Source organism: Narcine bancroftii, chromosome 8 (assembly GCF_036971445.1).
Source record: "Narcine bancroftii isolate sNarBan1 chromosome 8, sNarBan1.hap1, whole genome shotgun sequence".
NCBI classification, from domain to species: Eukaryota; Metazoa; Chordata; class Chondrichthyes; order Torpediniformes; family Narcinidae; genus Narcine; species Narcine bancroftii.
Genome location: NC_091476.1, coordinates 30,058,194 through 30,083,808, shown reverse-complemented (window position 1 = coordinate 30,083,808; position 25,615 = coordinate 30,058,194). Strand labels below are relative to the sequence as shown.

At 41.4% G+C, this 25,615-nt stretch overlaps 1 long non-coding RNA gene across 1 annotated transcript in view; it reads left to right on the top strand.

The window, feature by feature from the left end:
• Positions 1-25,615, top strand: part of LOC138740571 (uncharacterized) — a 589,788-nt gene that overhangs the window by 496,130 nt on the left and 68,043 nt on the right. The gene's annotated exons all lie outside the window — the stretch shown is intronic.

The following is a 25,615-nucleotide window of genomic DNA, read 5'->3' as shown; positions in this document are numbered from 1 at the left end:
ACCATTGAAACTGCTTTTAACAGAAGGAGCTTAATCAGGCATAAAGAATGTGGTGATATGACCACCAGCCTACTGCAGGGGGCGATATCTGTACCTGCAGGAAGTCCACCTAAGGGCTGACTCCACCTGGCCGGCAGTCAATCACCCGACCCAAATATAGACCTGAGCCGGTCCCTCCTGAGCCAGTCACACGGGAGCCACCGAAGCATGAACTGGTGTTCAGACTTTTACCTGAATAAAGCCTGTTGTACAGTCTTTTGAGTTTTGTGCTTGCTTGCTTCTACCTCTCAGCACACCACACGGAGGTCAAAATGGAACTTGAATAAAGAAAGTGAATTTCACGCAGCAGGAACTAACCTTCCAGAAACTCATCAATACTGACTGAATAATTCCTACAATATCACCTGTGTCTTTCCCTGGTGCTTTTGAGTTTGTATGTCCCAAAAGTTTGATAGGTTATTGGCACTGTGGCTCTTATTAATAATTAGGTAGATAACATACTGTCACCTCTATTACATTTTCCAACCTTTATTGTAATGAAAAGAAACATATTCAAATACACACACACACACACACACACACACACACACACACACACACACACACACACACACACACACACACACACACACACACAGAGTTAAGAGTCAAACATAACTGCATCATTTTAATGGTTCAATGGTTCCTTCTCCATCAGTACAAATCACTGACTAATGGAAATATCTATCAAAAGGGCAATTAAATAGATTTACAAGCAAAAAGAATGACCACCTACAACTGAATAATTATTGCAGATTTATTGCACAAGATTCCACCATATAACCAATGAGAAATAATTGGTACAATGATCATGAACATTGAAGTAACATTGATAATGAGACATTGCATTGTAAGCAGTGACATCCATCAAATCGAGTAAACCACAATGGATAGCTGGAATATACCATCTTAGAACAAGATAAAGTGTGATGACAAAATAAATATTGGCCAACACATTATTATTTGCCAGCTTGGAAAATGTTTGAAGTGCCTATATCAGCGGTAGTTACAAACCCACAATTCATACTGCAATGCTTCAGAATGGTATATACATTAACTGGTGTTATTGTATCCAACATGATTACATTGCCCTCTTTTTTCTCCCTTTCCCATCCAATTCTCATCTTCTATCCCCACCTCTATTTATACAGTCAATCAATCAATATGAATATAGTTCTATTAATATGTTTAAGTATAGTTCAAGCATTGTATCCATGCAATAATGTGTCAGGTGCATTCAGACACTAAAAGTTAACCTTTTGACTTATAAGATGCAAATCTTAACCCTGAGAGGCCACACAAAAGGCTCAGTGTTAATTTAAGTACCAACAATAAATTCACAACACAAATTTCTTTAGTGGGTCATTTGTCAATATTTTACCAGGTTGCAGTGAAAATTAAAATCTATCCTATAAAATTTAAGAATCTATATTAATTAATTTGAATGTACTTCAAGTAGCTGATGCCCAAGATTGTGGTACGCATTGTGATTCAGAGTAGAATCATCCTTAATGTCACCATGAGGAATATTTCTCTTTGCCTCAGGCCAAAAAAATAAAATGAAGAGGTAAGTGATGAAAAAGCATGCACATTATAATTTTGTTATATAATTTATTTTTATCAATTTATACATTTAGACATACAGCATAGTAACAGGCCATTTCAGACCATGAGCCCCTGATGACCCATTACACCCAATTAACCTACAGCTCCCAGTAAACTTCGAATGTGGGAGGGAACCAAAGACCCCAGGGAAAACCCATCCTGTTATGGGGAGAATTTACCAACGCCTTACAGATAGTGCAGGATTCGAATCACTTGCGCTGTAGTAGCATTGGCGCTAATCGCTATGCTAACCGTGCCATCCTGACACGGTTGGTGTAGTGGTTGGGATTGATAATAAGGTGGATTGTCAAGGTTTAAGAGTCGCGTGCATTCAGAGTAATGCTGAATGGATAAATTTAATATAAAATGAAGCTATAACAATCTACAATTTCTCTCATGCTAGCAGGGTTGGGTTGAATGATTACTGCACACAGCGCCGGAGAATTTCATGGCCACAGGCCTGCCATTTGGAAATTCAAATAGACCCAAGACATTACATGATGTTGGGTCTTGGTAGTCTGTTGCAGCACAGAGCATCTGAACAATGTCAGACGTGTCCCAATCCAAGGGCAGATTCTGGAACCAGAGCTCAGAGGCAGAGAAAGGATTGGGTCTACTGCTGGAAATCTACGGTCACGATATAGTGATTGCCGATCCTTCCTTTTCAATCTAAAACCCTCCTTGTAGTGGCAGCTTTATGCTGCCTTCTAGGTTTCCAAGTGACAGCAAAAGCCTAATTCGTGCACCATCCAGCAATGGTTTAAAATTCCTCGGAAGATGCTGCACGCATTCCAACCAGTTTATAGGTCTGTGATCATTCATGTGCTGCCCAATGACAATAGACAATAGACAATAGGAGCTGGAGTAGGCCCTTCGGCCCGTCGAGCCAGCATCGCCATTTTACAGATCATGGCTGATCACTACTGATCATGGCATCAGTACCCCTTTCCAGCCTTATCCCCATAACCCTTAACTCCTTTGCCCACTAGAGTCTTATCTAACTCTCTTTTGAACATAATCAGCGAATCTGCCTCTACCACCCTCTGTGGCAGAGAATTCCACAGATTCACACTTCTCTGGGTAAAAAAAAATGTTTTCTCATCTCCGTCATAAAGGGCCTACCCTGTATTCTTAAACTATGCCCTCTAGTCCTCGTCTCCCCCATTATTGGGAACAAGTAATCCGACTTCACCTTGTCTATCCCCCTGATGATTTTGTATACAATGGAAGTCTTTGGTTTTCATTCACCATGTTATCCAGTTTTTGGTCATGTATATTCTGCACAATCTCTTGGTGTTTCTTGTGTACTACATTAAATCTACAACAATGGAGTAATGTAGATCGGGTGTGGAATTTATTTTTTCTATGTGCATTTTTTTCTGCTGATGACATTGCCTCTTCCTTCATGTTGATTCTTCTGTCACCAATTATCAATTTGTGACAATGCAATTTTCTGAAATTACAGATTTAATTTTGTTTTTTTACGAATCTCTCTGCTTGCTTTTCTTTAATGATGTTTGCATTTGTTCTTGCAGCTTGTCAATTTATCTGTCCTTTGTAACATGAGAGAGAGAGAGAGAGAGAGTCTGAATTTGGGGTGTCAAGGGGTATGGGCTATCTTTTTAAGCTTTCAAAGCTTGAAAAAAGTTCTTTTCTCTCTCCATACCTTGTAACAATTCCACTTTTTCTTTTGGTTTTGGCTGATGCGCTTTGAATTCACAGTTCCATAAGATTTTAAAGGACTGCCTTTTCTCATTAAATTGGAAGCAGTCTATATAAAAACTCAAGTTAGGCAAGTTAAATAGCTGAAATCAGTCATGAAAGGAAAATGAATGGACTGCATCGTGGATCATGGTGGACAGCCAGTCTGATGACAGTTGCAGAGGAAAAAAAAAATCTGGATAGTTAGCAGTGTTAGAAAGTGGAATGGCTGAAAGTAATCACAGTGGACATTGGACAAGATCAAAGTGGACTTGCATGAGTAGACTAGACAGGTTAATAAATGAGAGTAGTGGAAAAGATCAGGCTACATGATAAAGATAAAAGGCCATGACAGAGCAGATCTCCCTACTTCTTTTCCTTTTATGGAATTATGCCAGTGAGTGAAATTCAAAGGATTTTAGTGCTACGCTTTTTATGGCTCAACAGTTGTGAGCTCGTGCCAGCTCTGAAACTGAGGCTTATGGTTGAAGTAGTGAAAGCCTGATGGTCAAAGACTGTCGTCTGATGGATAATGAGGGTGGTGCATTGCACAGAGTCAGGGATCAGTTGATCATTGATGATTAAATGGATTTTATCTGTTCCACGCGGCTGACAAAAAAAAATCTTATGGAGAAAGATCCTGACTTTGCGGCCAGTAGAAAGTGGGAAGTTGGATTAAAAATGTACTCAGTGAAAGAATTCAAGAGCAACACTAAAGAGAGGTTTGGTTCTGAAGAGGTATATGCAGCCAGATTCTGCGAGACTTGGTGCTCTGTATTTTTCTTTGGATACGTACAGTGTGTGATTGAGAGTTTAATGCAGGGTCCAAAATGATGATGTCAAAATTAACAGTGATGTTCTTGGTCACAAAGTAAGTTGAAACTTCTGATAATGTAATCAGGTTTGCTCAGCGCAAAAAAAATAAATGGGATTCAACCTGGAGAAGTATGAGTGGGTATAAAGGTAAGGATCGTTAGTAGCACTAAGAAGTGTAGAACAGTGGGAAATAGGAGAGCATATTCTCAGATCCACAATTCAATGAGATGGTGAAGGAGATTATGGGATTCTAATGCATAACATCAGTCTTTACCAGTTAGTCCTGTTTTAAGTCTGCGCCACTTTAAGTATCAAGAACCACATTGTGCTATTATGACACCACTGCATGTAGAATTTGCCAGAATCTGCCTCTGTAGAGAAAACCACTGTGAAAAATGCTGCCTAGAACTGCAAGCTTTTCTTTCATTTAATGAAGTTACCCTTGCTGTTTGTTTAAGCGACTATTTTCCAGTTTCTTAGAGAGCAATATTGAGATATAAAGTTGACGAGCTGGCTGATGCATTAAGTATAAGAGTGGGGAGATCTTGCTGAAACTCTACTGGACTCTAATTATGCTAAAGTTAATGCTTTTAACTGCACACTATAGGCTGATATCGCCTCCAAACGTGCATCTTGGTGCCTCACAGTTCGACAGGCAGCAACCTCCTTTGAAGAAGACCGCAGAGCCCACCTCACTGACAAAAGACAAAGGAGGAAAAACCCAACACCCAACCCCAACCAACCAATTTTCCCTTGCATCCGCTGCAACCGTGCCTGCCTGTCCCACATCGGACTTGTCAGTCACCAACAAGCCTACAGCAGACGTGGACATACCCTTCCATAAATCTTTGTCCGTGAAGCCAAGCCAAAGATACAGGAAGAAGCCATTTGCAAAGGGATGAGCACAGGCCAAAAGTATTTTAGTTATGAAGAAAGTCATAGAGTGATAAGTTACAAAAACACCCTTTGGCCCAACTCTTCCGTATCAATCAAATTGCTTAGCTGTTTCCATCCAAAATGCATGGAGTTGATTGGTTAATTGGGTGTAAATGGGTAGTATAGATACCATTGTCCAGAAGAGACTCTGCCATGCTTCACTGCTAGCATTAGATGAAAAGAATCCCATGGCCTTAGATTGGTGACGCAGTTAGCTTAGCTGCAGTTAGTGAAGAAGTTTGTATTTTCTCCCTGTGGCTGCATGGGTATCCTTCGGCCACTTTAGTTCCTTCCCACCATTCAAAACATATGGGGTTTTAGGTTAAGTGGTATATTTTGGTGACATGGGCTCATGGGATGGAGGTGCCAGTTACTGTGATGTATGTCTAAATTTAAATGTAAAATTTAACCCTTTTCTATCCATGTACCTGCCCAAATATCTTTTGTATGTCATTATACCTACCTCTACAACTTCCTCTGGCAACTTGCTCCACAAATCCATTTTTTACATGAAAAGATTTCCCCAGAGCTCCCCTGTAAATCTTTCCTCTCTCACTGATGCCCTTTAATTTTAGACCCTCCTAACCTGGGAAAATGACTGATCACTCACCTACCCAGATCTCTCATAGTTTTAATTGCCTCATGAAGGAAGGGTCTGTTTCTCTTAACAAGGTAGTTAATAATGAGAAGGAAGAAGTTTTTAAATTTGTTGGTGAAAGATTAGAGTTAAGGAAATAATATTCCTTCAAAAGAATAGTGGCTGTGTGGAAGGATGCAAATAAATTATTTTCCTTTATATGTTGCCTGAGTAGTCACACACTTTAAATCAGTGGACCAGCAGATGTAAAGTGGGAATAACTCCTTTCAAGTCAGGCATTGGTAAGAGCCAAATTGCCTGGTTCTGTGCTGTAAAAATTTGTAATTCTCTATTATAGATATAGTGTCTGAAGATGGATTCATTGGCATCAGCTTCTTTAGTGAGATCAATTAACTTTCTGTCATAATGCATCCTTATCCTCAGAGTTTGACTGTCATGCTATCTGCTTGTACTAACCTCTAAATGTCTGTCTGGAGAATCTCCTGCTTCCCTGTGGAACCAGGATATCCATCATACATTGTTTCCTATAGTTCTCCATCCTCTTCCCTCTCCATTCACAGAACATTGCTGCTGTGCCTTCCCTCCCTTATCCACCTCCTGCCTTTGGGATTAAGCTCCACCCCCTGCACCTCCCCACCCCCTCCCCCCCCCCCCCACCACTCTGCTCAGGACACCTGCCTACATTATTCCATACCTTGAGGAAGGGCTCAACCCCGAAAAATTTATGTATCTTGATCTTTGCCAATATAAAGTACACTGTTTGTCCTGCTGGGTTTCTCTGGCATTGTATTTTTACTTCAACCATAGTGTCTGAAGACTCGTCTTTTATTAATGTAATCATATTATCCCTGTAATACATTGTTTGGAACATTATCACTATAAATTTACCAAAAGGATAAGAATTTATTAATGGCAGAATTTATTCACAAGAAATAATGCTGCAAATGTTTTTTTTTTAAATATTGAGAATGTAATTACATTTGCTGTGATTATCTATAGGGTTATTGAGCATTGTATGATTACCAATACATTAGGGAAATAGTTAAGTCAACATTCATGATGGTGCTGGTTAAAAGACCATCTAGCTTGGAGACAGTCTGCTTGCTGATTTTTACTCAATGTTAATAATTTGAGAGCAAAAACTAAGTGCTGATGCTCATGGAGAAAGAAGAAAGAGGCAGACCAATGTTTAAACGTCTCAGGAAGCTAAAAAAACAAAACTGAGATAAAGCTGAGCTCTTGGCACCTCTTGCACCATTCACCCCCTCCATTCTCCAGAGCGTGCCAACGATGAGATGCAGAGCAGGAAGTTGCTAAACTGTCCACAAGAGTTCTTCCCATATTTGTGACCTCCAAGGACCAAGGCAGCGATCAACAAAAATAATGTTTGTGCATGAGGTGCAGGGGAGGTTCAAGGTTGGGTTTGAGCATGGCTGCAGAGATTGACAACACCAATCTTCAATCCATATTTGCAGCAGGGATAACAGAAATCGAATGTAACTTCAGCAAGTTTGGACATTTTCAGAAAATATATCACTGGATGTAAATTTCTCTCGTGTAGAGATCTAGGACAGACACTTGTGAACTTGTAGGATGTTTCTGCACATCACTTGATATTTTTTAAATATAAAAATAATGCCGAATACATGGTGTTAATTCACCATGTGATCTTTTGAGGTGAACTCACCAAAGTATTTCAAAATTCTTCCTGATCAATAATTTGTTGAACTAAATCAATTTCGTTTTATAAACAGCAAAATGATTCAGAACAAGCAAACCATCAGTGTATGCTGGATAAAGAAATGGGTTATTACTCTTTAAGTTCGACTCTGATTATCAAATATATATACGAAAAAGATGCTTAGACAAGCTTTTCCTGGTTCAATAGAATTGCTCTAATTCAAGACTTAGCCCACTGCAATATTGTTCTTGCTTGAGGCTGGTCTCACTGAAGTTTTTGTATGTATTTATGTTGTATCGCCTCCAACCGTGCATCTTGGCGCCTCACAGTTCAGCGGGCAGCAACCTCCTTTGAAGAAGACCGCAGAGCCCACCTCACTGACAAAAGACAAAGGAGGAAAAACCCAACACCCAACCCACCAATTTTCCCTTGCAACCGCTGCAACCGTGCATCGGACTTGTCAGCCACCAACGAGCCTGCAGGAGACGTGGACATACCCCTCCATAAATCTTCGTCCGCGAAGCCAAGCCAAAGAAGAAATGTAACAATAGAGGGTTACGGGATAGGGAGGGTTTAGTACTTTTTTTGGAAGGAATATATGGGTGCATTGGGAGCTGAAGGGCTTGTACTCTGCTGTATTGTTCTATGTTCTATGTCCCATCCATCCTTAAATTGCAGATGCTACTGTCAAAGTCAGAATTTGTTATCCCTGAAATGTTAGCGGTAAGTCACCTTCTTCAACTGTAGTTCACGTGTTGAAGGCAATCTTACAGTGCTGTGAGCTCATGTTCCAAGATCCCTTAGAGAATAATGATTTGTTTTCATATCAAGTGAGATTTAAAAGGGAGCTCTGAGGTGGCAGTGTTATGGTTCATCGACAGCCTCGATAAGCCTCCTGAGTGTTGTTTAAGCTGCTCTTACTTGGCCAAGTGGAGAGTGTTTCATCTCACTGGTGATGTCTGGTTGTCAGAAATTCTTTCCGAAGGCAGGAAGTGAGTCACTCACAGCCTGACCCCCCCACCCCCCCACCCCAGCTTTGCTTAAGTATCTAGTTCTCTTAAGTTTCTCATTAATACCCAGGATTTTGGGACATTGGATAAAGTTATATATAAAGTTTTAATGAATGTTAAACTTCCAGAAAGATAAAGTATTATTCATCTGCAGCAATATATTTCATGTTCCTGGTACTCTTAGAGGGGTTTTCCTTATCTTTTACACTGGAATGATTGAAATTCTGTGGTCGAATACCAGATGAGTCCCTTGAATTAGTGAGTCATGCACCAATTTGCACCATGTGATTTAAAGCTTAATCCTTAGCATCTCAAGACTCTGATTTTAATTGAGAACTTCTTGACAAAATGAATTGGGCACTTTCTTAAAGGGGAAAAAAAATCTGATAGCGAGCTTACAGTTAAATCAGAATAGTCACTCAACTGATCAGAATCTTCTATAACAACCACTTGCACTGATATGGTGCCTTGAGCAGGACATTAAAGTGCTTCACGAGAGGATTATTAAAGAAAATGTGATACTGAGCCTTAGAAAGAAGTATTAAGGTTGGTACAAGATATCACTGAACATAATTCCCAAAGAAGAAGAGAGAGGCAATGGTCAGAAAAAAAGAACTTTGGAACTACAGGAATAAATAGCTGAAGATTTGCCTTCCAATGTTTGGGTTCTATAAACTGGCAATGCATAAAGTCAGCTTTGGTGGTGGGAGAGTGGTGGCAGAGTGAACTTATAACCTTGGAAGAGATTCCAAAAACAGAGGTCATAAGGGGAATTGAAAATGAGAAAATTCATAATGGACGTGTTTATGAGCCATTAACAAAAATGGGTTAGGTTTTCTTCAAGAGAATTAGGATGCTGTGACTAGTTCAACCCACAATTTGTTTTATTTGGCTCATGTTTCTCGATAGATGCATTCACCATGAGATCGGCTGATCTCGGGAAGATTAAGTCATGTGCCATTCAGATTTATTGTCAAAGTACATATGTGACATCACATTCTTTTAACTTTGGTCAAGGCAGAATTATCACTCATTGGAAGTGTAACAAAAAAAAATGTACTCAATCCACACATGTAAACAAATAATGAAATGCAAAGAAACTGACTGTGCAATACAGAGAGAAAAAAAATTAAAGTGCTAAAGTAAAAGTTCTGAAATGAGTCCTTGATTGAGTTTGTTGTGGAGGAGTCTGGTAGGGGTAGCAGATGTTGCTGAACCTGGTGGTCTGGGTCTTGTGGCACCTATTCCTCTTTCCTGATGGCAGCAGCAAGAACAGGACAAGTGCTGGGTGGTGTGGATCCTTAATGATTGCTGCTGCTGTCCAACAGCAGCGTGCTCTGTAGATGTTCTTGATGGTGGGGAAGATTTTACCTGTGATGTTCTGGGTTGTTTCCACAACCTTTTACAAGGCTTTATTGCTCAGGGATATTGGTGTCCCCATACCAGACTGTGATGCAGCCAGTCAGCACACTTTTCACCACATTTCTCAATAAATTTCCAATATTTTCTGATGTCAAAACCTCCAGAAACTCTTAAGGAAATAGAGGTGCTGATGTGTTTTCTTCATAATGCAATATGTGTGATGGGTCCAGGAAAGATCCTCTGAGATAGTGACTCCCAAGAACTTAAATTTGCTTACCCTCTCCACCTCTGATACCCAGTGATAACTGTATCATATATCTCTGATTTTTCCCTTCCTGAAGTCAACTATCAGCTTCTTGACGCTGTTCAAGTTTGTTGTTGGTGTCCCATTCAGACAAATTTTCAATCTCCCTCCTGTTTGCTGACTCATCACCCATTTTTTATATAACCCACTACCATGGTTCCATCAGTAAATTTGTAAATGGTCTTGTTGTACCTAGCCACATAGACATGGATGTATAGTGAATAGAGCAGGAGGCAAAGAGCACAGCCCTGTGGTTCTCCAGTACTGATGGAAATTGTGGAGGAGATGTTCACTGATTGTGGTCTGGAGGTGAGGAAATCCAGGATCCAATTACTCAATGGGGTGTTGAGACCCAGGACTCAGAGTTTGCTAATCAAATTTGAGTGGATGACAGTATTAAATGTCAAAATGTAGTAGATAAAGAGCATCCTGATATATGCATCTTTGCTGTCCAGGTGTTCTAGGGCTTTGTGTGGAAGAGTGAGATGGCATCAATATCAGGTGATGAGCCTTGTCACCTCACTGGTGTGTGTGTGTGTGTGTGTGTGTGTGTGTGTGTGTGTGTGTGTGTGTGTGTGTGTGTGTGTGTGTGTGTGTGTGTGTGTGTGCTATTAAACTCAGGCAACATTAGAGGAGAGTTAAACTACTATATACAGGTACATGCATCAAGCTTTTATAATTCCTATAAAGTTACAGGAGATTCAAAACAAAATCAAGTCAACTTGAACTTGGCTATTACTGAAGTAACTGACTCCAATATAGATAATGATGACTTGGTGAAATGATTTGGCTCCAAATCTGTATAAAAAAAAATGGACTGGTAAAATCACAAAACAAATTACCAGTAATAATTAGTTGATTTCATTTTGTGATAGGAGAGATTTTTTTTGGAATAATTGGTATCCTAGAATATATATTCATTTATAAGCTGCCATTCACGTCATTAAAAAAAAGTTCTTTCATACATATAGATTATCCAATTCAGTTACAAATGTTGTGCCATTTTCGTTATAAAAATTCACACTCACAGTTACCATGTCTCAACTTAGTGAGCATGGAACAGTCGGAATAAAATACTAATAGCTCAAGGGTCTCTGGGTGGAACTCTCTCAGACACAATAGTCTTCTTTGTCATATAAATTTTCAGTGTGCAATATTTCATAGTATATTTGGAAAGCCCCATCTACTTTGTTCAGTGAGTAGCAAGAACATTAATTGTCAAGGTAAAGATTCAGTGGAGTATAGAACCTTGATTAGAATTTGAATACATTTTGAAATAATATTGTAACAATACTCATGATGTTACTCCTGATCTTGAATAGGTAGCAACCACATTTGGAAAAGTGTGGAAACTGGTAGCCAAAGTCTTAACTAATTCAGAAAGGATCTTACCTCTGAAAACAAAACTAGGGATTTATGTTATTTTAGGATCCCACGGGAATCTTGAGGTGCCATGGGCAAAGTATGCACAAAGTATAATCCTCGGATTGCTGAGTTGGTGTTTGCTTGCCTATTCACCAACTGCTGCAGGCTTTGACTGCAATGGAAAATGATAGATAGTTGATTTCACTTATTTTGCTCTGCACCTGCTAACACACTGAACTGCACAAAACTGTGATTATTGCATAGAAGAATTAGTGATCAGTCAGTGCGGTAATCAACTACATCCCACAATGTACGTTGTGTGCCTCTGTACCCAACATTACTCTTGTTTCAATTAAATTCAGAGATTCAAATATAAAATATGCACCTTTTCCCTTTCTGCAATAAAATACAAACATTGGAGGTATTTTATAAGCTTTCCATGTCAAAAAAATCTTCAACCCAGTGAATGAAATGCTTTGTCTTCTTTACAGCTCCATAAGCATTCTTTGAATACAGACCATAGACGAATATGCAGTTAATAAACTCTTACACATAGACCACAAGCTTTTTCCATTCTTTCTCTCTCCATCTCTCTCCTTCTCTTTCTTTTACTCTCACTTCCTCTCCCAATTTCTCCCTCTCTTTCTTTCTCTCTTTCTCCTTTCTTTAATTCACTTTTTTTCTCTCACATGCACACACAAAGGAAATGCATTAATTTATTTTGTAAATCTTGTGGTCTACTCCCGGGCTGGGAGTATAAGTACAGCCCAGCAACCTGCAATAAACTAGTCTGCTCCTGAGCTCAACCTGTCTGGTTGTGTGTGTTCTTTCAGAAGCAGTGTAGTTGCTGCTACAATTGGTGACCCTGACTGGTTCAAACGTCTTTGAACCTATCATGAGCGAGCCTGGGATCAGAGGTATAGCTGTGAAACTGCCTGAATTTGGGGTTCAGGAGTTGGAGACCTGGTTCGGGCATGCGGAGGCTCAATTTCACCTCTGCCAGATTTTGTCCGACACGACCAAATTCTACCATGTGGTTGCTGCCCTGGACCAGGCCACCGCCAGACACATGCTGCACCTCGTTCAGCATCCACCCAATGAAGACAAATATGAAACGATCAGGCAAGTGCTTACTGGATCCCTCGGACTATCCTGACACCAGCATGCCGCTCGGATGCTGCACCTCGATACCCTGGGGGACAGGTCCTCGATGGAGCTGATGGACAAGATGCTCGCGCTCATGGGTGAGCACACCAACTGCCCACTCTTTGAGCGCATTTTCCTCAACCATATGCCCGGGGACATCCAGCCACTGCTGGTCTAGGAGATCTTTACTGACCCGAGGAAAGTCGGCCAGAAGGTCCAAGAGCTATGGCTCGCACGATTCCCGGAGGGCTCAGTGGTCCAACAGGTCATGAGGCATGGGCATGACCACGCCAAACCCACCACTAACGCTGCGGTAGAGCATCCGGCCCCTGCAGGGGCCACTAAGAGCATAACCAAGGCCACAGCATCTACTCCAGGCCTCTGCTTCTACCACCAGCACTGGGGAGCCAAGGCTTGGAAGTGTCATCAGCCCTGCTCATTCCAGGTAAATGACCAGGCTGGCTGCTGTTAATGGCTGTGGCGGCTGGCCAAGGACACAGCCTTCTCTATCTGTGGGACTTAGTCAATGGCCAGCGGTTAACTGTTGACACTGGAGCCCAGATCAGGATCAGCACGGCCATCAAGTCCAGGAACTGACCTTGTGGACATCTCCGCCATGCAGCCAACGTAACAGAAATCCGGATGTATGGAGACAAGACAGTCCACTTCCAGATCAGCCATCTAAATTTCATGTGGAGGTTCACCGTCTCGTCCCTCCCAACTGGCATCCTGGGTGCAGACTTCCTTCTTGTACATGGGCTTCTAGTGAACATTTGAGGTAGGCGCCTAGTGGATGCCCGTACCTTCCAGGCTGTTCGCCTCGATGCCTCCCGCTTGGAGCAACTACAGATGGCCACGATTAGCATGCCCAGAGATGAGTTCCAGCAAATCCTGGATGAGTTCCTGACACTCCTCAAGCCACAGTTCTCCGCTGCCTTGCTGCACCATGGGGTGTTCCACCACATCCCCACCCAGGGCCCACCGGTTCTCGCCAAGGCATGCCGGCTCCTGCCTAACAAGCTCCAGGTGGCAAAGGAGGAGTTTTTGCACCTGTTGGAAATGGGGAATCATTCGGCAGTCCAACAGTCTGTGGGCCTCACTGCTCCATTTGGTCCCGAAAGCCTCCGGTGGCTGGCGTCCCTGCAGAGATTATCAACAGCTCAATGAGGCAATAGTTCCTGACTGTTACCCCATCCCTCACATCCAAGATTTTACGGCCAACCTGCACGGTGCGAGGGTTTTCTCCAAGGTTGACCTGGTGCACGGATATCACCAGATCCTGGTGCACCCTGAGGACATACCCAAGATGGCCATCATCACCTCCTTTGGCATGTTTATATTCCTGCGCATGCCATTCAGGCTCAAGAACGCCGCTCAGACCTTCCAGCGCCTCATGGACTCTGTGGGCAGGGACTTGGATTTCATCTTTATTTATTTGGATGACATCCTTGTCACCAGCAAGGACCGAGTGCAACACAAGGCCCACCTATGCGCCTTTTTCTCCTGGCTGGCCGATTTCGGCCTTACCATCAAGTTCCATTTTTGGGAAATAGTTAATGCAGTTCCTGGGCCATACCATTACGGCCGAAGGAGCCATGCCCGTCGCTGCAAAGGTCGCTGCTATCAGGGAGTTCCCATGCCCGGACAACCTCAAGGGGCTCTAGGAGTTCGCGGGTATGGTCAACCTTTACAACCGCTTCATCCTGGGAGCTGCGCACATCATGCAGCCGCTATTCGCCCTCATGGCAGCCAAGCACAAAAACGCTCAATTGAAACCCAGAAGCCTGCACCACATTCGAGGCCACCAAGAATGCCCTTGCAAAGGCCATCATGCTCGCCCACCCGCACACCGACTTGCATATGGCGCTCTCTGTCGATGCCTCAGCCATAGCCGTTGGTGCCGTCCTGGAGCAGCAGGTGAATGGACATTGGAAGCTGCTGGCATTCTTCAGCTGCCTGGTTCACCCACCGGAATGAATGTATAGTGCCTTCGACCGCGAGTTACTGGGCATGTACCTGGCAGTGCGGCATTTCTGCTATTTTTTTGGAGGGGAGGACTTTTACCATCTTCACCGATCACAAACCCCTCACCCAGGCACTCATAATGGCAAAGGATCCCTGGTCGGCCCGCCAGCAGCATCACCTCTTCTTCGTCTCGGAGTTTACCACCGATATTCAGCACAAGACGGGGAAGGATAATATGGTTGCAGATGCACTCTCACGACCGGCCATCTGCACGCTGACGCCTGACCTCGACTTCAACCAGCTCACCCGGGACCAGAAGTCTGATGAGGAGACAAGGGCCTTCAAGACTGCCATCACGGGCCTGCAGTTCCGAGACCTCCTGACTCCGAGCGGCAAAGGCACCATCCTGTGCGATATCTTCATGGGCACCCCGTGACCAGTGGTTCCCCAGCAGTGGAGCAGGCAGGTCTTCCATCACATCCACGACCTTTCACATCCATCCATCAGGTCCACAGTCCGGATGATGGCGGAACGGTTCATATGGCACTGGCTGTGGAAGCAGATCATGGGCTGGGCCAGAACATGCACCCATTTCCAGATGTTCAAGGTGCACAGGCACACCAGGGCACCCGTACAGGAGTTCGAGCACATCCGGGAATGGTTCAGTCACATTCACATGGACATCGTCGGGCCCTTACCCGTTTCCTGGGGCAATCATTACCTGTTTACGATGGTGAACTGCATCACTCGCTGGCCCGAGGTGATCCCGATGCCAGACACCTCCACTGACTCCTGCTCCCGAGCACTGTTGTATGATTGGGTCTCCTGGTTCGGCATCCCGGGTCACTTCACCAGCGATCAGGGCACCCAGTTCACATCTGCGCTCTGGGCACAGCTCGTCAACAGGTTGTGAACTGCCTTGGGTGCTCATGGGCATCCACTCCACTCCCAAGGAAGATCTACAGGCTTCATCTGCTGAGCTGGTCTATGGTGCGCTGCTGGCACTACCTGGTGAGTTCATCAACGCACCTCACAATCCCCAGCGGTCGCTGCACAAACTACTTCCTCACTTCAGGGCATGGACTCGTTCAAACCCCCACTGCCGCCCAGGCATGGCACCTGCCCGTCTCACGTTCCCGATGAACTGCTTTCCGCGGAGTACGTTTTCGCTCGGCAGGGCCTGACCGCGGCACCTCTGCAGTGACCGTATGAGGGGCCATACAGGGTTGTACAGCATTCCGGCTCCACATTCACTCTGGACATTGGCGGCAGCCGGGAGCTGTTTACTGTGGACAGGCTGAAGCCAGCGCACCTCGATCCCACCAAGCCCGTGGTCATAGCCCAGCCCAAGAAGCGAGGCCACCCGGTGAAAAGGACATTGGCGCCGGTTCTAGGGTGGGGGGGGGCTGTGTGGCGGCTCACCACTAGGCAGGCGAACCGGCCCCGCTTGTAAGCCACGCAGTGGGGCAGCCGGCCAAAATGGTGCCATCGGGGGTTTCCCTTCATCCCAGCACGGGGCTCAGAAGCCCGCACTGGGTGACCACATGACGCCCAGGTGATGTCACTTCCCTCCAGCGCGGTTCTCAGCCAGGTCCGGGCTGGGAGTATAAGTACAGCCCAGCAGCCTGCAATAAACCAGTCTGCTCACTGAGCTCAACCCGTCTGGTTGAGTGTGTTCTTTCGGGAGCAGTGTCGCTGCGGCTACAACAGCATCATTGCACTGGTCAGTGAGATGGTTGGTGAAGGACTATTGGAGGAGTAAGCTCTCAGCAGTAAGTGCCAGACTTGGGGTAGTGAGTAGAGCTCAAAACCTACATTTTACATGGAAATTCTGGTGTCATCTTATACGCTAGTCATGTTATACACTGACGTATACAGTGTCCATGATAAGGAAATTAGAATTTATGTCAATCCAGTACATTCATATGACCTGAAATGAGATTTTTGTTTTAAAACACCTAGTTTTTAAAAACTTTAATGACTTGAATTTACTTGCCCGAGACTTTCAGAATGAGGTTAGAACTTGTATACCTGAATTAACAGTCTAAAATACTAATAAGTTTACAACTATCCAACTCTTGTTCTGTGGTGTTTCACATCCTGTTTAACAAATTGTAATTCTATTTTGTTTCAATAACTCCTGCCTTTGATTTGTGTTATTATATTTCTATAATTTCACGTCTTCTAGCAATAGGATTCATCTTATTTCCTTGTTTTATAAATTCATCTTTTCCACTACCATGGATCATGATTGCTAGACTAAAGGCCGAATAGGATTAGCTTTGAGTTTGGAAAGTTGATTCCAAAATACACTCTGGCAATGTATCAAAACTGTTGGTCAATAACATTAATTTGCTCAAAGAATTGCTATCAATCAAATATATTTCTCCAACTTTGCAGGTTGGCATGGATGCACAATTACTTAAGTTTTTTTGTGGTGTGTTATAATGGGATGGCAATCTGTAAACTGCTGAACTGTTCACTTCAAGTTGCTGACTTCACCATCCGACAAGGAAGCTCCAGAGAATTTGTCAGAGAGCATCAAGAGTGTAATCACTCCTGAGTACTTCTAAACCCAATGAAGATGCCTCACTCCATTAGAATAATGGGAATCTCGTAGTTGATTATCTACAAATAATCAAGTACGATGGAGGAATATAGGGCCATCTGGAAAAAGAAAGGCCAAGATCCATTTTGTTCATCTCCATGATGCCATTTCAATTAATCAAAAGAAGATCACCTATGTAGCTCAATTTTGAATGGAATTTGTACAAGACCATTGATTGCATCCATAGCAGAAACTCTTGGCCTGCATTTATTAATGACCCAGCTAACATAATAGAGGATTATATCTATCCAAGGGCACCATATGCAGTAAGATTAATGACATAGAAAAAAATATAGACCAATGACAAAAGTTACAAAGACACATTGATATATTAAGCGAGTGGGAATTATTATGACAGATAGATTTAATGTGGATGTGTGTGAGATCATCAATTTTGAACTGCAAAAGTTCAGATCAGAAAATTATTTAAATGGTGGAAAGCTTAAAAAAAGCAGAAATCGGAAAGGATGTGGAAGCCTAGCTGAGAAGATCATTGTATCTGGCAGGAATTAGATGAGAGATCTAAAATGCGGATATTTTTTGCAAGTATTTCACTTCTGCATTTATGTGCATAGGTCATTTTGCTACATTTTCTTTCAGGGAAGAGTGTTGTAAAAACCAAAAACTCAACTTTGGTTGTTGTTAGGCAGCATCCCATTGGTCCCTGTGGGCATCGGCGGCGTCCCGAAGATTAGTAGGCCACACGTGGCCATGTTGACTGCTGTGCACGGGTGCTGGCAGTTGGTGCCGTGAGCCAGCGCCTTCAAAGGAACAGGCATGCAAGTTTCAGACATGTTTAAATATAGGTTCTACAGCCAGTGTCAACAGTTGGTCATCCGAGGAGGGTAAGTTAGGCAGTGATAATTTCTGTCGATCACTTTGCTACGCTAAGCAGTATCAAATAACAAGTTACTGTACATAGAACGTTAAATAAGAACATTATAGGGATGTTATAATGGAAAGTTACTTGTTAATATAAATTGGTAGTTACAGATGTTACCCCCTTTATGTTTATTATTGAAGAACGTTTGAGAAAATTCAACTGGGCTTCATTAGTATTTTATGCAAAAAATCACATCGCAGACAAATGCCTAACTTAGCCTCCAAGCAACTATATTTTATTGGAACAAAGTTGCTACAAATGTAGTATAGTTCCATCTGTTTAGAAAAAGAAGTTAATTCAGGACAATCAAATGCCTTAGGTCTTAGATGTTAATGAATTTTGAAAAAAACAAGCCCACAACAAAATGGTTGTTGGCACACATGACTGTAACCACTTAACTGTCATTGATTGTGTCAATGAATTTCAAGGCCTATTAACAAACTTTTAATTAAGATTCTTAATATTTTTTACTTTAATTATGCACTTATTCTAATTTCAGACTTCCAACTTTCAAATTTGAGGTTTGTTTATAAAGCTCCTAGCTATTAAATTATTGACTCCTCTGGGCAGTATTTATCAGAGTGCATTCCAATTAACACTCTCAAATTTATTAGGTTGTTGAAGTTGATTTCTGTGCACTTAATACGCAGATTAATTTACCCTGCATGACTGGATTTCCATATTTTAATTCCACCAGTTAAAAGCAGTGAAGGGGCAAATATTTTCAATTGAATTGCTTTTGATGCCGATTTTTGCACAATTCCACATGGTGACGATGTTATTAAGTAAAACAACAGAAGCACAAGCTTCATGGCCTTTGATTGCAGACTACTACTTGAAAAGCCACACAAGATAGTGGGGAAAATTGGCATTGCAACTCTTGTAATTGGAATTCAGGTGGTTGCAGTAACTGAAGTCAATATGACAAGTTGATACTCCTGAAACAATGGTAGAATTACTGTAGCTGGATCTTGTAGGGAAGAAAATCTTATTCAGCCACACTGTGCAAATATTGGCATGTCAGCATGTGTTCTGTGTTCTGAGGTTATGCAAACAATGAGATTGATCTGCACAAATATGGGAGAAAGTTGCAAACTAAGCCATGGAATAAGTGAGAGTTCCTGATGTCAAGATATTAATCAAAGTCATTCAAATGTGTAATCTGCAGTAAGTCTCATTGTGTACAAACATTGCTTTCAATCTGCAGAGTGTAGGGTTAGAAATGCATTACTTTTATATCAGCAATAAATGTGGTTTGCTTTTAAGATGGCTGGTTGAGTTTTGGAGAGTTGATGGGGCGAGTAACACAGAATGCCGAAAGCTTTTTAAGAGTGACCATGATGTGAATCTGAGGCTGAAACAAAAGGTATACAGAACAGATTAATGTGTGCCTGGTGCTCATGCCTGAAGCAGAGAGCAGAATAACCCTTGGAAGAAGGGTTCAATCAAATCCATAATGTTTTCAGAGATTTTCCCCATTTGAGGGATTTGCTTAACTCAAGGAAGAATCTGTGAAGCAGTGTTGAACAAGACTGGGTGAATGGGAGTGCCAGTTCTCTGCAATCCATTCTCATTTTACATCAGTAACATTGCACAGACTGCAGCAATGACAGCTTTTCTACTCATGTGCACTTTCTAAATAGAAGGCGTCTGGGGAGAAACGTGTTAACCTATACACCTGGACCACCACACTGTCTACTCTCCGCTCACAGGGCATTTTAAACACAAGTGGGATCTCCACTTGATGACCATGGCACATCTCATGCTAAATTGTGCAATTGAATCAGGTTTCTGAATGGTGAAAGCTCAATTCCGTATGTCCATTTGACCTCACATCATTCTTGTGCACTGGAGGATGGAAAATATCTGACAATTATGTTTGAGTGAGGGAGAGGACTGAGCAGCAAGTGAGGATGTCCTGGAATTCAGGTGCCCTGATTGATCTTGCATTCAGGATGGTGAATAAACCAAGGATAAACTTTACCATCTGAATTCTGGGCATGTAATCCCATCGAGGGGTTAGATCTAGTTCATGTTATTGGCTAGGCTAACTAAAATCTGGAATTGCATTGTATTGATTGGAATGAGGTTGACAGAAATCCAAGGATTCTGTAGAGTTGGCAGCAAAAGATATGTCAGCATGTTTCTTAATTGCTTATTGAGGGACAGAAAGAGACTGTTCAGACTAATGAGTCTATAGTTGGTTACTGCTACACAGAACAATTTCTTTATTTTCCCTAGTAGGTTGATAGCCCTGCACATGCTCATCAACTCTCCTTTGGTGTTTTTACCAATTTCCTGTGCTAAAGGATGACATGCAATGAGCAATTAACCTTCAAGCATGTCTTTAGGATATGGGAGGAAAATGAAGCATCCAATGCATGCCCCAAGGTCATGGGGCAAATGTGCAAACTCCACACCAACAGAACCTGAAGTCAGAAGGGTTCCCAGGACCTGTGGGGCACTGCAGTGTTCAAGTATAATGTGTGGCAGGAGCAACATGACTGCTTCTGACATCCTTCTCTGTCCCTGCACTTAGTATTGTCCCATGAGGTTCTGGTTCTATATCTGGCACCTCAAATACCCTGGCCAAGTTGCATTAAAAAGGTAAAGGACTGTCTTTTTCAGTTTATTTTATTTAATCTTAATGCTCCAAATTAATTCATATCAGTAAAATGTGTTTTTCAGGGCATTTGATGAAGTTAAATTGTTTCAGTTGCTTCTGCATGGTACAAACTCAATTGTGAAGCTCCATCTCACCTCACATCATTCCTCTACACTTGAGAACCGAGAACATCTGACCATTTTAATAGGCTTGAGTGAGGGAGAGGACTGACAGTAAGTGAGGATGTCCTGGAATGCAAGAGTGCCAACTGTGATCTTGCAAAATCCATCAGACATTTGGAAGCCGAGCGAAGGCCTTCTGCCAGCTCATGTCAGCAGAAGACAAAATTCTGCTCAGACAGCACAATGTCAACTGATTAATGTTTAGTTATAGTAATTACTCAACAAATACTGCTAAATTAAGCTACAAATTTCACAGGATGGGAATTAAAAGAACAAAAAGCATTCATAAATAATTATAATATGCAAAACCAAATCATTTTTTAAACCAATTTTTCTCCTTTACTTTGGAATGATTCAGGAGGCAGGTCTCTATAGTTCAGTCACCAAAGGCCTTGACCTTTTTTTTGTTGATTAAATAAAGTTTTGGATTTACCTTTTCTTCTGTTTAGAAATCAAATCTAATTGAGTCTGTTTCACAAGTGCAAAGTGCACATGGAAGGAAAAACCTGCCTATTTGAAATAGAACTATAGAACCCTACAGCACAGAAAGCAGACCATTTGGCTCTTCTAGTCTGTGCCAAAACAACATTCCTCTAGTCCAATTGACCATTTGGCAGCAGTCCTACCCATCAAGAAAATGGTGCTGGGTGTTTCAAATATCTTTTAACATGATGCATATTTCATTCATGCATTGTATGTGATCATATCATGGTGCATTTCAATTATTTAATTAGCAGAATTTGGATAAAAATGTTCATAAACTACAACTTTAATTAAGTAAAAAGGAAACATATTGTGTTGATCATCTGTGATTTAATTTCTTCCACCCAAGGATATTGTTTCCATGGGAAAGTGTCTTCTTATGAGTTTTTTTTAAAATCAGTCACACTGGACTTTTGATAATATCAAAACATGTGAGTGAATACATATAGACCCTTCAAATGATGGCTTGCTCTAAATGCAGGAGTTGCAGGCCACTGACAACCATGAGTGTCATCAGCCCCAGCCCATTGGTAGGGAAGGCCATACCCTTGGGATCTATTTAATTCATTCACATGAACAATGGATCTAATTCTTTTTTAAATTTTAAAAAATTTCATATCAATAACAACATCCACAAATGATCATCGTCAATATATACAAAGTGACATTTCTTCTTTTCCCCCCTTTCATCGCTCTCCCCTTCCCATCCCCTTCAAAAATCAATAATAATAAAACACATAAAACAAAGAAATAACAAAAAAACAAAAAAACAAAAAAAAGTCATATTGTCCACTTTCACATATTTAAACATTAATGTACTCATAATTATGTCATTTTAAGAGATGGAGGTTTGTGGTCGGCATTCTCTGACGTTTTATGTATGGTTCCCAAATTTGTTTGAATAATGTACATTTGTCTTTCAGATTGTATGTAATTTTTTTTCTAATGGATTTAATTATTTAGCACATTTAATTCTGTTCCTGCACACATTGTCTCTCATACACTCACTCATACATACTTTCTCCTTCCACTAAAACACATGCTCTCTCTCTTTCACACCCTCTCTCACTCCCACACATTATTTCTCACTCACTCTCACACCCCATCTCCCTCTTACGTACAGTTTCTCCCTCTTTCACACACACACATACTCCCTTTGACACACTCACTCTCAAACACATTCTCTTACTCTCTCATATACGTAAACTTCCTCTCACATGCACACTCTCTTTTCCTCTCTCCCTCTCCCTCTTATACATGCAAGCTCTCTCTCACATATACTATCTCTCTCATACATGAAAACTATCTCACATACTCTCTCTCTCTCACACACACACACACACACACACACACACACACACACACACACACACACACACAGAGTCACACTGCAAATTGCAATGACATTTTATAGTACGTCTTCAAAACTGACAATGTTATTATTGCTATTAGACGCAGATGCCTGGTATTCTTCTTCCTTTGTTTAATTCTTGTATTCAAAGGCAACTGGATGTAATTCTCAAAATTTGATTCAATGGTCTAAAACCATCGAGTTGTTGATAGAATACAATAGTTTTGCTGGGACCCAGAGTTGATGTGAATGGCATGGGTGACCATCTTATTGTGTCCTTTTCATCCTTGGAGCTCTGCAAGCTGGGAAGAGATCAATGTAGAGCTGGCAATTCCTTTGAATGAATAATTTCACTTGAATGCATCCATCAGATGAAATGTGGTCAGTTGAAAGGATAGGGTGTGTGAACATTTGACACAGTTGTGAAATTAACTCCTGGAAAAAGCTCTCATTCTTCTAGAACTGGGGGACCCGCTGCATGAATATGCTTCATGCTGGATCTCATCTCCTGTATATCCAGAAAAGAAAAGTATGAGCCATTGAATATGAATACATACTCAGTGAGTGTTGTAGCCGCACCTTTGTTGTTTTAGATTTGTTTCTTCGCTAAGTTTAGCTGAACCTCAGTTTCTGCCATCCTGAAACTGCCATTTCTTTTTTAAAAAACAAATAAATTGAAGCTGGCAATTACAATGGCTAAAATTCAAAGGTAGTGAAAAGATGGTGATGAAGTTTAGATGTTTGCCATAAGATAAGATTCATTGCGGATTTAAAACCTACTTTCGCAATCTGTCGATGATCCACTGAATATATGGCAAAAATCTTGAATTACAATAGAATTTGAACTTTCCAAGGGCAGCCATCTTACAATATTTTGTTTCAAGTATTGGAAGTCAATAATATCTTACAGGTGACTTTTAATAGATTTTATAAGTTATTGTCTCCCTGTTTTGCCAGCCATGATAACAGAGAAATAAAATGGCTTTGCAAAAAGAAGGCTGGTTGAACCTCTGCTATCCAATGCTCTGTGGTCTGGCATGTTTTGAATCTGCCACCGTTAGTATAAATTCCTTACAGACAGCACAGGATTCAAACCCTAGTCCCAATCGCTGGCGCTATAAAGGTGTCACGCTAACTGCTACACTAACCGGGATTTGATTTGTGATATATTTTATCCTTTCAGCTCAGAAAATGGGTCTAATCAAGGCACCTACCACACCTTTGAAAACTATTTTCTGTGTATTTTCTATTTTCTGTGGTCCAGCAATGGCCAGGTCCCAATGTCAACTGGATTAAGGAGGTTCAACCTTTAATTACAAAGGTTACTCAACTGTAAATGTTTTGTCTTGATAGTTACATATACTGACTGTCAAATGATATGGTTCCCTCTTCCTGACTTTATCTGAAGTTCATCCCTGTATTCAGAAATGAGCCATAACTTTTTTTTTGAACACCTAATGTCTTTCAACAGAGTCTTATGAATAAAAAATAGTAAAGCATTGTGCAATTTTATTACTATTCACTTTTGCTCTGAGTGTACTATCCACGTACAAGGAATGTAAGAAAAACCCAATGGGATATTTTAGGTTTGGAGCAGAATTGTGAAGATTTACAATATTATTGTGTGCTGTTTATCGTCACGGTCATTGAGAGGAAATTCACTGTCCCGTGTCAACTATGTCAGAAATAGGTTCTTCATGTTGCTGGAATATAAACCAACTTTCTGAATATTGCCACTAAATATTTAAGCAAATGTTGAAGCATTTTCCATTAAAAGATCATATGATTTTCCTCTTTGCATATCGTAAGTTAAAATATAGGTGTTCAATTGTCATTGGAATTTGATTATCCACTGAAGAAGTGTATTTTATCTCTCAAATAATGCATAAAGTTATCTCATATTTGCATATAAAGCTCCCATTTGGTATCTGAAAACACATTTAGAATTTGAAAATTTACTTTAATGTTGATTGGGTTTGAAAATTCAATTTTCTGGTATCTTGACAGTTTAAATTTGCAAGTCTACTTCAACAATAATTATGTTTCCACATAAAATATTTCCAGTTCAGTGAAGAGGTCAATATTAGAATATTAAATTAGCCTGCAATGTAAAGACCAACTTTCTGCAGTACATTGACAGTAGGAAAGAATGCTTCATCCCTTTCTGTCAGACAACAAACAAAGCAGGAGGCAAATCCTGATGCCCCCCCACCCCCGACCGCCATCCACATTGTAGATGATATTTTAAAATCGTATTCTGAAATAATGGGGGGCTGCAGCTGTAAATGACTTGTCTCTGGGCTGCTTCTACATCTGAGAAAGATCCATGCACGACCTGGTGACATGCAATTGGGTGGTGCATTTTGGATAGTTAATCACAGCAATAATCCCAGGGGCAGATGATAGATAGACATGTTAAAAATAGGCATTGGGATCCAAGTTTCTGCTGAGAACTGCAGCTACTTTTTAACTGTGAGTAGTTGGAAATGTACAACAAAGGTAAAATTCATTTCTTATACTGTCAGCTAGTTTATGATTCCTCCATTTTCATTCTTCCCAAATGTTCTCTTCAAACAAAACTGGAAGGTAATTTTCCAGTCAAATCCTTGAAGTACACATTGCCTTTGACCAAAAGAACATGTCATGGAGGATCAGTATTGATACCTCCTCCAAAATCTGAGGTGAGATCTCAATCAGCAGTTTAATCCCTTGAGAAATGAAGGACTCAGACTCGTCTTCTTCAGCCAGTTCCCATAATTCGATACACAGGCCTGTGGGAGGTCCATTCCTCCGAATAGGATCGAGGAGCTCGCCGATCATACAAATGCATGGGTTTGTATACTCCAATGCAATCTGACACTAACCAATTTCAAAACAGTCTCCTCCCAGCCAAAAATCATTATCCATCAGTATTAAGCTATGCGATATCAATCTACGTTTTGCCATATTGTGGACTAATCACAGAGACGTGTTCC